The sequence below is a fragment of the Hibiscus syriacus genome, unplaced genomic scaffold (genome assembly GCF_006381635.1).
Source record: "Hibiscus syriacus cultivar Baekdansim isolate YM2019G1 unplaced genomic scaffold, ASM638163v2 tig00111959_pilon, whole genome shotgun sequence".
NCBI classification, from domain to species: Eukaryota; Viridiplantae; Streptophyta; class Magnoliopsida; order Malvales; family Malvaceae; genus Hibiscus; species Hibiscus syriacus.
The window spans coordinates 197769-210043 of NW_024063223.1; the positions used below are offsets into that span (position 1 = coordinate 197769).

General features: G+C 37.3%; 1 pseudogene; it reads left to right on the forward strand.

Moving 5' to 3' along the window:
- Positions 1-259: 259 nt before the first annotated feature.
- On the forward strand, positions 260-8409 carry LOC120173567 (annotated as a pseudogene).
- The last annotated feature ends 3866 nt before the right edge of the window (positions 8410-12275 follow it).

Consider the following 12275-nt stretch of genomic DNA (forward strand, 5'->3'; position numbering starts at 1 on the left):
AGTTAGTTATTTATTGGGTTAAAAGTATATAAAATCTAAAAGCTAAATTTTTTTAGATTTTTAAATAATTCGAAATTAAAATTTATTCAATCTATATATATGATTCAATTATCTGAAATTCGGTTTTAGGTATCTGGTCCAAATTATCCGAAAATAAAAAAATATAGCACCATCTAATTTTTTAGAATTGGATTGAATTGGAATTTTTTTACATCCCTATCATCAACCCATTTCCCCAAAACCACAAAATAAATTTTAGAAAAAATTCCATTCATCAGTCCTCCTCTCCCCAAACCCTAAAACCCTTCCAAGGGGGCACTGCTTCTACTTTCTAACAAAAATTGTCTGCAACATAAAAAGCAAAAGAGTAGAATGGTGAAAAGGAACAAAAGTAAGCAAACCACAGTTCTCACAATTTTCGGTTCCTCCCCCTTTTGAGTCAACAACAACAACAACAACAAAACCCAATTCCCATATGTATGGGGTAAGGGGGAGGTAGGGTAGTAGGCTGCCCCCAACGCCAGGTTGAGAATAGCTTCCGTGAAAGACCTCCGGCAGTCAGAAAATTAAAAATATAGATAAAATGCAATGCATGTATAAATAATTACATAAATACATAGCTAAACAGTATTCATATGCAGTCATTAATATCATATGTGCTTCTGTAATGGGGAGTAATCCCTGCAAATAATCCCTGCGAAAGAGTCTCTGCATATATACAGAAACCTAAGACCCGGCTAAAATTAACAGAGGAAACATGATGAGAATGATACACATGAGACAACGATAGCAAGCTCAGTTCTAATCTTTCATAAATACCAATAACAGAAAAGTAAAAAAGTAAAAGTCAAGGAAATAACTACAAATGCATTTAAAAGAAGACAAAGATGATACACCCTATAGATGTGACCCACACTACTCGCTACCCTAGTCTTAAGCCTCCATAATTTCCTATCATAGGTCATGTCTTCGGTAAGGCCTAAATCCCTCAAATCAGATCTCAAGCAGTCATCCCACTTCCGCCTTGGTCGTCCTTTCCTTCTGGCACCGTCGACTGTAATCGACTCTACCCTCCTGACCGCATCCGACGGTAGTCGCCTAAGGACGTGCCCAAACCACCGTAGTCTTCCCTCCCTCATTTTTTCGGAAACAGACATCACCCCTAAGGACATCCTAATAGCAGAGTTTGTCGTCATATCCCACAGAGTCCTACCACATGTCCATCGAAGCATTCTCATTTCTACGGCCTCTATCCTCCTTACGTGATCCTTCTTGGGTGCCCAACATTCTGATCCATACAACAGCGGTGGTCTTATTGCCATTCTATAAAATTTTCCCTTAAGTTTTAGAGGCACCTTCTTGTCACACAAAACTCCAGTAGCGGCCCTCCACATTAGCCATCCCGCCTTTATACGGTGTGTAACGTCATCATCTACACCCCCATCTTTATGTATCATAGACCCTAAGTACTTGAAACAATCCTTTGAGGGAAGAACGTGTCCTTCTATGCATACTTCTACATCTTCATCATTTTGGTTCCCACTGAAGTTTGAACATAAATACTCTGTCTTTTCAATATTGATCCTTAAACCTTTTTCTTCCAAAGCAGTCTTCCAGGTAGCCAGTCTGCTATTCAACTCAGATTTTGTTTCAGCCACTAAGACAATGTCGTCAGCGAAAAGCATACACCAAGGTACACCGTCTGGTGTCGCACAATAGATGTCGTCCATAATCAAGGCGAAGATGTAAGGGCTAAGAGCCGACCCCTGGTGGAGTCCGATTTCCACCGGAATGCCTCGGTGTCGCCAACTGTAGTCCTGACGTAAGTAGTAGATCTACAGTACGTATCACGAATCGTCCGGATATAAGCAGTTGGTATCTGTCTCGTTTCCAAAGTCTTCCAGATCGTATCGCGAGGAACGCTATCATAAGCCTTCTCAAGGTCAATGAACGCCATGTGAAGATCTCTAGACTTTTCCCTATATTTCTCCATAAGCCGTCGAAGTAGATGAATCGCCTCCGTGGTAGACCTGTTTGGCATAAAGCCAAATTGGTTTTCCGAAACCCTAGTGACTTGTCTCAACCTAGCCTCTATCACCCTTTCCCATAGCTTCATGGTATGGCTGAGTAGTTTAATACCTCTGTAGTTACCACAACGTTGGGGATCTCCTTTATTTTATAAATTGGTATCACCGTAGACTCTCTCCACTCCTCTGGCATCTTGGCAGTCTCTAAAATAATATTAAAGATGTTGGTCAACCACTTAACTCCCTCATCTCCTAGGGCTAACCACACAGTGATAGGAATTTGATCAGGACCGACAGCTTTCTCCCTTCCCATCTTTCTAAGAGCCATTTTGACTTCCTCAAACCCAATCCTACTTGTAGGGCAGTCATTGGCCGTAGTATGATGGTCGGCTGACCCAACAACGATATTATCTCTACATGGAGAGGCACCGTCATTAAATAAACCAAAGAAGTAACTACCCCAAACCCTCTTAATATCATGTTCTTTCGTTAAAAGAACACCATTGTTGTCCTTAATAAACCTAATGTTACCTAGATCTTTTTTCCTAGTCTCCCTAGATTTTACAAGTCTGAAGATGCCATTTTGTCCTTCCTTAGTGTCTAATCTCTTGTACATTTCCTCATATGCCTTATCCTTTGCTTTAGCTACCGTTTTCTTGGCTTCCCGCTTTGCCTCCTGGTATCTTTGTTTAGCTCCCGACCTTTCTTCGTCGTCATTGCATTGAAGAAACTCTTTGAAGCAAGTTTGTTTTGTCTTCACCTTAGTTTGGACTTCGTCGTTCCACCACCACGATTCTTTATGTACCTTGGCCTTCCCCGTCGACAACCCAAGGGTTTTTTTTCCCACCTCTCTGATGGAATTTGCCATATTTTTCCATAACATATCTGCGTTATTTGAGTTTGTAGTTTCAAAACCTGTATTAGACAAAAGCTTACTCCTAAAGTCATCAGTTGTCGCTCCATGTAAGTTCTTCCAGAGGATCCTAGGTTTACCCAGTTTAGCCCTCCTATGCGTGCTCCGCCCGTTGGGTACGCGGAACACCAAAACCTACAATTTGTGTTGTGATGCACATGCCTCTTCAGGGAACACCTTACAGTCAATGCAAGCCCATCGTTCCCGATTTCTAACCAAGATGTAGTCGATTTGGGTACAATGTCCCCCGTTGTGAAACGTAATCAAGTTCACATCTCTTTTATTAAATAAGGAGTTAGTGATCACCAAATCGTGAGCAGTAGCAAAATCAAGCAACGTACGCCCCTCATCATTCCTGTTACCATAACCGAAACCCCCATGAACACCATCATACCCGTCGATTGCACTACCTATATGGCCATTGAAGTCTCCCCCTATGAAAACTCTTTGGTCCTCCGGAATGCTCCTAAGTACAATATCTAACTGATCCCAGAAGCAACGTTTCTCCCCCTCCCCTAGGCCAACGTGTGGAGCGTACACTGAAAGGACATTCACCACTTCCGCTTCTATAATAACCTTAATCATCATGATCCTATCCCGGTATCTACAAAGTTCAACAACATTTTCCTTGAGACTAGAGGATACCAAGATACCCACCCCATTTCTAGCGTTATCTACTCCTGAATACCACAACTTGTACCCATTACACTCTCTGGCGCGAGCCCCTTTCCACCTAGTCTCCTGAATACATGCAAAATCTATTTTCCTATTACTAAGTACGTCGGTCAACTCCAGCAGCCTAGCATTTAATGTGCCTACATTTAACGAACAAACTCTAAGTCTAGTCTCCTTGACACCACTCCGTTGAGCCCTCCCCCTATACGCCCTATGGGATCTAGAAGAATGACATGACCTCAAGTAATCATCTATAATCGAAGCTATGAGGAACTATGAAAAAGAAGATCCAAAGAAGAAACCTTTCTGAAAATCCTCAGACCCGAAAATGCAACACCCAAAAAGCAAAAACAGTTTATAAATATTTATAACAGATATACTCAATTTGAAATATAAATAATGATATAAGATACTAGAGGTATAGGACAATGAAAAAAAAAATGATCTAGTAACTCCTACCCAGAGCAATATAGCAAAATATAGATCCAGTAGTGCCTTAAAGGTGAAGAATGAAGATAAAAGGAAAGCCCTTGATAACCATCAATTACCAGTAGTGTATTAGCATGAACTTCACTTGGATTATTCTAGAGTACAAGACAAATAATTAAACTACGCAGAGTCAAATATTATCCTCCGAAATTAAGCAACAAAAGGCACGAAAATTTGAACCAAGTAACTACAGAACTGAAGATTAAAAATAACTAAATTGAGATCACAACTCGAGAGAAAGAACAATAAAACCCCAATAAAGGAAAAAACGTGTAGACCTAAAAATAATTGAAAATAATTCAAAAAGGAAAGAAAAAACCCAAATTCAAATCCCAGAAACCAGATCTAATCCAATTCACCAAAACGAAAATCAAATCATACTAGCACTTGAACAAAGAAATATGATTCATTCAACCCAAAAATAATCAGGGGAAAACTGGATCGAGTGAGGAAATTTGGTACCTTTCTCGAGGATTCCAATGGAGGGGATTTGGAAATAACTAGAAAAGGATGTTAAAATCTAGCTTACCAGCAAGAAAATCCAAGCTGAAACTGAAAATCCTGTGAGCAAAAGCAGATCCAAGCTGCCGAATCACTGTTGCTCAAAATAGAAAAAGAGGATCGAACACCCGAACACAAAGTTCGTCTTGCCGACCAACCCTTTGTCCTGATGAAGCAGGGCCGTGGGAGCAACGGTTAAGGGAAGAGGAAGGGGAGAGCTCCCCCTTTTGAGTGTTGGTTTTAATGTTATGGTTATATGGTTTTGCAGATAGCAAGAGCAAGAGGGTTTCACTGAAGCAAAAGTACAAGGTTATAAGAAAAGTAAAGGAGCACCACGAGAAGAAAGCTAAGGAAGCGAAGAAGTTGGGGTTGAATCGTAAGCGAAAGGTGGAGAAAGACCCTGGTATCCCCAATGATTGGCCTTTCAAGGAGCAAGAGCTCAAGGCTATCGAGGCTCGTCGTGCTCGGGCACTCGAGGAATTGGAGCAAAAGAAAGCTGCCCGAAAGGAGAGGGTATTGCTTCATTCTCTTTTTTTCATGTTTAATAAAAAGAACTTTCTTTATTGATATTACTGTTTTCTTTTTGTATTTGGGTTGTGTTTTAAATTGGAATTCTTCATGGATAGTTGCATATGGAGGGAATGAGTTTCATCTAGTGGCGACTTGTAGGAAGTTTACTTTTGAGCTTTTATCACTCACTCATATTTGTAGGTTATCATGTAGTTAATATCATGTCTATAAGCTAACCATTGACTTCGCCATTTTTTGTTTTCAGTACCATACAATGCTTTTTTATTGCGGATATTGGTGAATTGTTTATTATCATCGGTTTTCTGTGAAGTTTCAATTGTTTACTTTGCACCTGTTGAATCTTTATAACTTTTCAGGCGAAGAAAAGGAAGATGGTTTTGCTAGATGATGATAAAAAAGAACAAAGTATTGAAGAGGGAAAGGGCATTAATGATTCTATTAGAACTCTGAAAGCCGGGCTAAGTTGATATTAAGGTAGATATTGTTTTGCTCTAGGTGAAGGGTTCATATTTTTTACATGTCTTCTTATATGCAGATAACTCGGATAGAGCTTTCTACAAGGAGTTGGTTAAAGTAATTGAAGCATCGGATGTCATTTTGGAAGTCCTTGATGCGAGAGACCCCCTTGGTACCCTGTGTGTTGATATGGAAAAGATGGTGATGAAGTCGGGCCCTGATAAGCAGCTAGTGTTGCTTTTAAATAAGATTGGTAAATTCTTTATTTCTTTTCCTAGTCTGCTCAATATTTTTATTGTATAAGGAATGTGCTAAGTTTTAGAGATTCTTGGCATCCCAAGTCTGTCTAAAAGATAGGAGGGTGAATTTTCGGGCGGACTCATTTTATTTCTTAAGCTTTGGATAAATTGTTGTATTTGGAGTATGTCAAGTTTAAGGAAGTTCTTGGCACCCCAAAATGTCATAATGAAAGATGGGTGAATTTTCCCAAATCCCAAATATCATTCTATTTCATAACCTTTGGTTATATAGTTGGGATTTACAATTCAATGTATAAATCTTGGCATTGCTTTCATTACTCTTTTTCTTTATATTTTCCTTTATTTCTGCCTTAACTCTTCTGAAAGAGAAATTTGCATTCCAGATCTTGTTCCTCGAGAAGCTGTTGAAAAGTGGCTCAAATATCTTAGAGGAGAGTTGCCGGCTGTTGCCTTTAAGTGCGGCACTCAAGAGCAGAGATCAAACTTAGGGTGGAAATCTTCTTCAAAGGCTGCAAAACCAAGCAATCTTCTGCAAACTACTGATTGTCTTGGGGCATAAACTCTCGTTAAATTGCTAAAAAATTACTCAAGAAGTCATGAGGTACATTTAATTATTGTTTTCGGACTGCAATATGATTTTCTCTCTTTGTTGATGCTTAGTTGTAATTCTGCGCTCTATATTTGATCCTTGTCTTGTTATTTGCATGTTCAAATTAATTAGTTCCATCCCTTGTTTTAATACAAACATTGATCTCTTTGTGTAACTTGTTCTTTTTCAGATAAATAAGTCTATAACTGTGGGTGTTATTGGCCTGCCGAATGTTGGCAAGAGTAGCCTAATCAACAGCTTGAACAGATCTCATGTGGTCAATGTTGGTTCTACTCCGGGTTTGACAAGATCAATGCAAGAGGTTCAATTGGACAACAATGTAAAATTATTGGACTGTCCTGGTGTTGTTATGCTTCGATCTGTAGGGAATGATTCATCAACAACTCTTCGAAACTGCAAAAGAATTGAGAAGCTGGATGATCCAATTGATCCAGGTATTTCAACCAGCAAATTTTGTGTTTAAGTTAGCTGACTTAAACTAACATGGGAGAGCCTACAAATTATGCTTTTTTTAAAAGAACTACAAGCTAGACATTCTCCAATGTATATCTTAATAGGAAATATTTTGAAATTAATATATTTTTTCTAATGCATTTGTTTGTAAAAGATGAATAAAATTGATATTATGACGTGGGTGTGATGAAGATGAAATGTTATGAATGATAAACTTCAGGTTTCTTAAAGTGCTAACTTCTCTTGAGAACAGGCAACATATATAGAGAAACAAATTTGAAACTTAGGAGTTAGGTCCAAAGCTAGGTGAGATTCTGAATTGGTTGTTGAATTACACTCGACACCAAGTCCTATAATATTCAACTCATGAAATATATTGTGAAATGTCAACAGAAATTCAAGAGCATTGCTTGTGTAGGCCGGAATCTTTTGACTTCCATTATTGTCGATATCTTGTCTTTACAAGTATGGGCTAGCAATACTAATTAGTAGTACTCCTTGTCTACAACGCAGTGAAAGAGACTCTCAAGCTTTGTCCAGAAACACTCTTGGTAAATGATATACAAGATCCCAGGTTTTCAATCAGTTGATGAATTCCTTCAGAATGTTGCTACCGTGAGGGGTAAGCTCAAAAACGGTGGTATTGTGGATGTTGAAGCTGCTGCAAGGATCATTTTGCATGACTTGAATGAAGGTATGCATGTCTATACATTGCTTTGGAAAAATGGATTTCATACCAAGTTAATACACTGCTATCCATTTGGCATACATCAGGTAAAATTCCATATTACACCATGCCACCAGCTAGAAATCAAGAAGAGCCTTCAGAGGCGAGGATTGTTACAGAACTTGGGAAGGAGTTCAATGTTGATGAGGTTTATAACACGGAATCTTCATTCATTGGAAGTCTCAAGTCAACCAATGATTTCCATTCCATTGAAGCTCCTGCTACCACCCTCTCAAGTTTGATGAGACTATGCTAGAGGCTTGTAATTGTTCTTTTCTCGACTCTTTTGTGGTTGATGTTTTCCATGTTAATAGATGGAATAGCTTGAATTTATGATGTATATATCTGTTGAATATTTTGTGCATCTCAGGATGATGGCCAACCCTTTCCATCAACTGAAGGTAATGAAAAGCAAGAAGAAACACTTGATGATGGTGGAAATGATGATGAACCCATGGCTTCTGAAGAAGCTGAAAAAGCTAAGTCAAAATCTGCTACAAGAAAGCAAAAGGTATGCTCAACACAAAGATGAAAAGGGCAGAGAACAAGAAAAGGAGGAAAGCAAAAAATAAATTAACCTCAGGGGTCGATGCTATGGACGATGATAATGATGATTATGACTTTGGCGTGGATTATGTCAAGCGAAAGAATCAAGCCTCCGGAGGGGTGCCGATGTGGGGTGTTGAAGTTGACGAGTGATGAGAATTAGACATGCCTATGAAAATGGTTATGTTTGTAATATTTGCTTTTTATATTTGGTTAGAATTTAAACAGTTGATGCATGCAGCATGTAACAAATTTTGTTTAATTGATAGGGTTTCTGTCATGTTCAATGGGTTTGTTTGATGAATATGCTTGCTTGATGCATGAATGTATAATGCAAACCGATCAATTCGAATTGAGGTTCAGTTTTTAATTTTTTTAAAATATTTATATTAGAATTGTCGGTTATTTTATCAAATTTAATATATAAAGGCAAATTAATTATAAAATAAAAACAAAATGATTCTAGACATCAAATTGTCTAGATTTAAAGGAACATTTTGAAAGCGAAAAACAAACTCAATTTTCTCTACTTGTTAATGCTTATGATTTGATTGTTTTAATAACAATTAAATTCGTAAAATTCATTACTGAATCTATTTAAACTTCATTTGGATTTTTTTTGAAATCACTTAACCTTCTGATTACTAGGCTTATTACATTTAGGCTAAAAAGATTTAAAAGTTACTATTACCGTTTTCTCTTTTGTGCAGGTTAAATGGGAAAAATAATATTAAAAAGGAGAGAAGAAAAAGTTAGATCAGTGCAATTAATGCTTTGATCACTCTTCATGCTGGATTAGTACACGACTCTCCCCGGGCAATCCCTCGTGCAGTATTCTTGATCCCTAATTGCACTAGGTGAATTGATACGCTATTAATTCCTTAACAAATGAACATTGCCTTATTTTGAAATCGAAATGTGCGGTCAAACAACCGGTTATTGAACCTGATTACACTAGGTGAAATGATTAAGATTTCTCTCTAACTAAAGTGTCAAATTATTATTTTTAAAGGACCTAAAGAATTAAACTTAAAAAAGTAGGCTCTAATATTAAAACCTAACCAATTTTGACAATTTATTAAATCGAATAATTAAGTCAAACCCTAGGGTAAAAGCGATGACCAAATAAAAAAATTTCCTAAATTAAAGGACTAAGTTTAGGGACTAAATTAAAAAAATATAAAATACAAAGATGAAATGAAAAACATCAAATAAGGGGATAAAAGAAAATAAAATATAATATAGGGCTTAAATCAGAAAAATGTAAAAAATTAAAATACTAGAATTTAAAGTACTGAAATATAAATGCTGAAAATTAAAGAACTGAAATGGAAATACTGAAAAATTAAAGTCAAAAAAGAGTAAATAACATAAACTACAATCGAATAAATTTAAAGGTTTAGTTTTTCTATTTTTACCCGAATCGTAATAACGTAGTCGTATCCCGGAACGACTCATCACAAGGTTTTAAAATTAATTCGTGTAATTTTTTAAAAGTTGAAATTAGGGTTAAAATTATACTTGGATAATAATAATACAAGTCATATCTCGGGACGGGTCAGTGCAAGCTCGTATAATCGAGCGATTTAATACGAATAAAAATAAATAAAAGATAAAATCAATGTACATATTCGAAATTAAAAGAAAGGAAACAATGACTGAAATTACAATTAATAAAATTATCAAACTAGATTCGAAAAAATTTATAAAAAAAGAAATAGCGACTAAATCGCAAAAAAGCGGCAAAGGTTTGGTGACCTATTCACGGTTAACCCAAAAATTTGAAATACTTAACCTACAACCTTGGTGTTTTTACCCAAAAATCACCCTCACAATAATTAATTACCTGTTAGGCACCATTTCGCCAAGTTTTACTTAGGTAGCACCCTTTCTGACAAGGCGTGGATCGCCATCCGTGCCTTTGCGGGTTTCGAATGAGCTGGCGCCACGTCATGAAAGGAACGAATGCTGGCGCCACGTAAGGCCATCCGCGCCTTTCTAAGATTCTGACACGCACCTTCCATTGTTGGTTCCGAATTTCTCGGCCTTTAAACTCTCCCCTCTCCTATAAATAACACCCCTGCAACCGTAAACATCACCACATCAATTCCTCATATATTTGCTTCACCAGTTCTTTCGATCGTTTGTTGTAAGGTACTTTTTTTAATATATTATATTTATTTTATATATGATTATTTGAAAAAAAATATTTTACTAATTATTTTTTGCGGTTGTAAAATTGGAAAGTGAGATCATACGTCTAGACATTTTTTTCGATATGGTAACAATATAAAATTATATTATTTAAATTATTGTGAATATTTTTAATTTTTTTATTAGGTTATATTTTTAATTCATATACTATTTATTTAATTAGGTGTATTTCAGCTATTGTTTTTGCAGATATAAGACTCTCAATCTTTCAAACTCTCAGAATAACGTGTATTTTAGCTATTGTTTACTATGATGGAGAAATTCAGGAAGATGAAACTGGCGTCGTGTTCATATCAAATCATCATGTCAAAATATCCTTCAAGAGAAACATAAATCTTGAGGAGCTGATAACGAAGATTTCAAGGAAGGTTCATGTTGGAAGTACTAGAAGAGTGTCATTGCTTCAATACAGATTTCCAACATCGGTGTTTTCATTGACTTATACTACGTTTGAACTATCGAACGATGACGATGTTGCAATGATGGTTGATTCTTAAAATCATTATTCAGACACCGATACAGAGATGTATGCGAAATTTGTTGAAGTGCATGATGTTCGTGGTATGTCATTATGCTCACACTATGGGCTGGCTCAACAAACTGATCAAGTTGACAGCTCAACAAGCTAATCAAGTTGACAGCTCAACAAGCTGATCAAGTTGACAGCCCAACTACAGTAATGTGTAATGATTTTAACGCCATAATGGAAAATCCGCATCATGGTGCCATCCCATCAAGTTCAATGGGGAGACATTCATCAGCAACTTCTTACGATCTGTACCGAGGTGGCTCCACAAACAATCCGTCTGGAAACATCACGTCCAGTTCAAGGGGAATGCATTCATCTGCCAATTTCTTTGACCTGAATATGGAGATGCCCTCGATGCAGCAATCTGTGCAATACCCATTTGACACTATGCCATCAAGCTCTAGGGGGAGGCATTCAATTGCGAGCTTCTTCGACCTCAATGTCGAGATGCCTTCAAGTTCAGGGGAAGGCATGCAACTACCAGCTTGTTCGACCTAAATGTCGACAGCATGGAGAAACCCTTATCTCCACTAGAAGAACCTCTTCGTGAGCTAGGTACAAATGGTGCTGAGACTGGATTATTCGTTCACTCAGAATCAACGCAGTTCAACATAAACTCTAATGATGATGATGTAGATGAAGTGCCCACAAATACGGTACACACTGAACCTTCAACATATATGTATGAAGCTGAATATGGTGCAATGTACGAGCCAGAATTTGTGGATATGCCTAATGTCGGTGACTATGGATTTAACTAATCAGTTAATGATGGTGAGTTATATAAAGGAATAGAGTTTTCATGCAAAAAAGAAGCGATGATGGCAATTAAGAATTACAATATTCGTAATTCCGTTCAGTCCAGAGTTGTTGAACTATGTTTCGATATAACAAATTTAAAGGCAAAATGTTTTTGGACTTGAATTGAATTTATTCAAAGTTTTAAAAAGGTTTCAAAAATAATTCAAAGTCCATTAAATTCGGATTTGAAGTAAAAATACTAAAGGGTGTCAAAGTGCATCCATGCACCCCTGCAGTGCATCCATGCACCTGCCACTAGTGCATCGATGCACCATGTAGTGCATCCATGCATTCCATTTCGAATGCAATTAGTGCATCGATGCATCCTGTTGTGCATCGATGCATCCTTCTGTGCATCCATGCACCAAGGCTGCAACAGCTAGTAACGACTAGTTTATTTGAATTTAATAAAGGGGTATCGATGCACCTTGATAGTGCACCGATGCACCATGTTATGGGTAGCCTTTTTTAGTAGAAAAATCATCCCCAAACGGCTCCAAAATATCCCCAACGGTTATATACGACATCAAACACATTCCAAGC